The following is a 3,757-nucleotide window of genomic DNA, read 5'->3' as shown; positions in this document are numbered from 1 at the left end:
CCAACGGTCTATATACTTAGTTTGGACGTTGTGCCATCTATAAGATGAATGTCTTACCACGTCTGCTATATCTTCTCCAGACTCTCCCTATACACTTACCTTCAAACTTCTTCGTCGCCGCTCATCGCAACCTTTTCAGGTTTATATGGGGGGGACGTAAGCCTAGACTACCCCACCCTTTACTACAGGTTACAAAAGAGCAAGGGGGACTGGGGTGAGCAGACCTCCGTAAATACTATGCGGCTACCATGCTACAGCGTGTGCTGGACTGGTGCCGTCACACCCCCTTTAAACAATGGGTTACCATTGAACGGTCATGCTCCCAATCCCCCCTTGCTCTACTGCCTTGGACAATGACTAAGACTCCACAGACGTTCTCGACTCATCCTACCATAGGGCCGACTCTACACCAATACCATATAAACGCTACTAAGAGTGGGATCTCACCATCCCCTTCCCCTCTATTCCCGATTCCTGGGTCACCTGAATTTCCTGGCGGGTTGGTCATCTGGCCCTTTCACTCAATGGAGATTGGGGGGTAAGTGTCGAGCCCCATTCTTTAGAACAGCGGGAAGATGGTTTACACAGACCGGACTAATAAATCAATCGGAACCGTGCTCTCTGGGCTCATGGAGGGTCAGACAGCGTTCACATTTTCTTTCCTTTATTCCTTCATCACCGGACTTTGATAGTTCCCTCACATCTTTTGAAAAAGATGGTGGCACAGGTATATAACGACACTCCCTTTCCGAATTTTATAAGGAGCTAGTGGTTCAAAACCCGGGTTTCCGCCCCTCATTCGTGAACAATTGGATAGCCGACTTAGGAGTGGACATCCCCTCGGACCAATGGCCCAAAATTTACCATTACACACCTAAGTCATCGATCGCTAGCAAATTCCAAGAAGCAGCTTATAAATTGTTGTCTAGATGGTATTATGTCCCGACTCGTCTTCATAAAATGTTTCCGTCGACCGCCTCGCTGTGTTGGCGTTGGGACTCAATGATCTCTAATCCATATTTTCTGGCACTGCAGCAAACAGACAGTTCTGGGAGTCGATACATAAGACACCATGGCTTCTATCTTCTCATTTTCCATCCCAAAGTCTCCGGGCTTCTTCTTGCTTTTACACTCAGACTTACCTAACCGCCTGCTCAATAAGTCTGTAGTCCGCCATATGGTGATTGCGGCCAGCGCATGTATACCAGCTAGATGGAAGTCGCCTGCTCCACCGTCTGTGGACCTCTGGATACACAACGTTGAAGATATCCGGAGAATGGAGGAGCTGACGGCTTCTCTGAAAAACTCCCTTGTTGGGGTCAATACTGCTTGGACCCCATGGTGTGAGTACTCCAGAGTACCAGACCTTGCTGACATGATTTAGTGTCCTATATTACTATACCTCCCCCCCCATCCTACCTCTTGTCGTCGTCCCCCCTTTTATGTTGTTAGTTGTGGATACATACTAACTTTAAAGTATAGCTCTCTCTCTATTTGGAAGGAGATGTTTAAAGCATTGTGGTTTATCCGATTAGGACCTACCTACTCAGCGAGATGGACACCCTATAAGGCCGATGTTGATTTAGCTCATCCTATAAGTGGCATTTTGTACTACTCTACATGCGTCTATGAAACAGATATTGGCGACATCTACTTTCTCCTGCTAAAAACAAAACATGTTTCTTGTTTTTTCTGTATTTCCTACACTTTATAAATAAAATAAATAAATGTAGCCACAATACTTACCACTGATCCACCTTGCAATTCACTAAGGGCTTATGCACACGAATGTATTTATTTTTCCATTTGCATTCCGTTTTTTTACAGGTCCGTATGCGGAACCATTCACTTCAATGGGGCTTGAAAAAAAATATATGAAATGTGCATTCCGTGTCCGTATGTCCTATTCGTGTCCGTTTTCCGGACAAGGACAGGCATTGTTACAATAGATCCGCAAGGAAAACGGATGCAACACAGACTTCACACGGATGTCATCCGTTTTTTTGCAGAACCGTGTTACATACGGTCGTGTGCATGAGCCCTAACCCACATGCTGATTGCTAAGCCACTATGTTGACCACTGAGCCTTCATGCTATTCACTAACCAGAGATGCCCAACCTGCGGCCCTCCAGCTGTTGTAAAACCACAACTCCCACCATGCCCTGCTGTAGGCTGGCAGCAGTAGGCTCTCTGGGCATGCTGGGAGTTGTAGTTTTGCAACAGCTGGAGGGCCGCAGGTTGAGCATCCCTGCACTAACCTATATGCTGATCGCTGAGCCATATGTTAACCACTTAGCCACCATGATGTAAAAAAAAACAACATGTAAAATAGCTCAAAATCAGAAGAAGCCTTCGGTATGTTCTGTTCACAATGTTCCAGAAGATGTTTTTTAACCAGAAGGTGTTTTTATGTCACAATGCAAGTCTCTGCGCGCTGTACCAGCCATGGACTGCAAGGACATGCTGGGACCTGTAGTCCTTTCACCCCCGATTCCCCTCAGAGCAACCTCACTGACAAGACACATGTCTACATGACGACACCTGACACACAGAGGCCGGGTTATGCTGCAGAGCCGGCTCTGACAACCTGAAACTACTACTCTCAAATTCCACAGAAGTCAAAGGATAAAGACAAGGCATTCCCCAGAAAACACAGCAGCCCCTATGTAAATGTACAGTAAATTCTCTTCAATTATTTTCAGTCCTTTACAGGATCCCAGAGCTTCATGATAGTCCTCAGTCTAAAGGTCAATAGGCTTTAATTCTACTTTCACATGTAGTACCACCACTGACCAGCATCACATTCCATAGACGCTAATGCAACAGCGCCACCACACATGATATCTGCTAAGATAAAAACCTTATGGGATCCCCTCAGAATTGGGCATCACCGACGAATCATTATTCACGCCATTCACGTGCAGAGCAGGCATTGGATTGGCATCCCTACTGTCTTCACAAGTAGGGGACCTGCTGGGGGACACCTGCTCCTGCTGTAAAATATTTACAGACTCAGCAATGCGAGTCTCACTGTATAAACGACACCTAGAACATGAATAATGCACATAATCAGCACGTACTGATCTCAGATCGCGCCTGCTATACAGAATAGCAGGGTCGGGGGACCCCAGACCCTCATCTATCAGCCCTCTCTGTGCAGCACTTGCATCCCCATTCATGGACGCCCCCTCCCCAGACAGAAATGCCCGTTCCGAGGACACTCGTTTAAAGCCCCGTCTCCTGTACAACCCGTTCTGCTGGAAAACCCTGGATGGTTGGGTGGCATTCGTCACCTAGTCCAGCTCACACCGCTGACAGGCGAAGCCTTCAGAGGTGAGCAGGTCAGGTGTTTAGTCTATGGATGTCAACAAGAATCCTCCCATTCACTGACAGCTAGCGGAGATCTTAAAAATAGTGCATCTAAGATTTTTTTTTAAATCAGCTTTGCAGCCAATCTTTGTTACTGCTCTGTGTCTACAGTTCCTATCCAGACCTGTGTGTCTCCATGGTAACAGGCTGCAAAAAAAAATATATCAAAAACCCCTATGATGACATTTCCAGTCCAGATGCAGGAGAGACGTGGCATGGAGTGGGACATAGCTGCAGGATCAGGCTCCACACCGTCGGTAACCATGGAGACACATGGATCTGCAGTAGGAGCTGTATACACCTAGGTGATTCATTATCGGCTGCGGCGCCCCAGTTATTACCAGTGCGCTCACCGCAGACGGTATTTCATTAAATGTCTGGCTGGAC

Source organism: Bufo bufo, chromosome 8 (assembly GCF_905171765.1).
Source record: "Bufo bufo chromosome 8, aBufBuf1.1, whole genome shotgun sequence".
In the NCBI taxonomy this organism is placed as follows: Eukaryota; Metazoa; Chordata; class Amphibia; order Anura; family Bufonidae; genus Bufo; species Bufo bufo.
The sequence above is the reverse complement of the archived record's forward strand: the minus strand, read 5'-3'. Positions refer to the sequence as shown.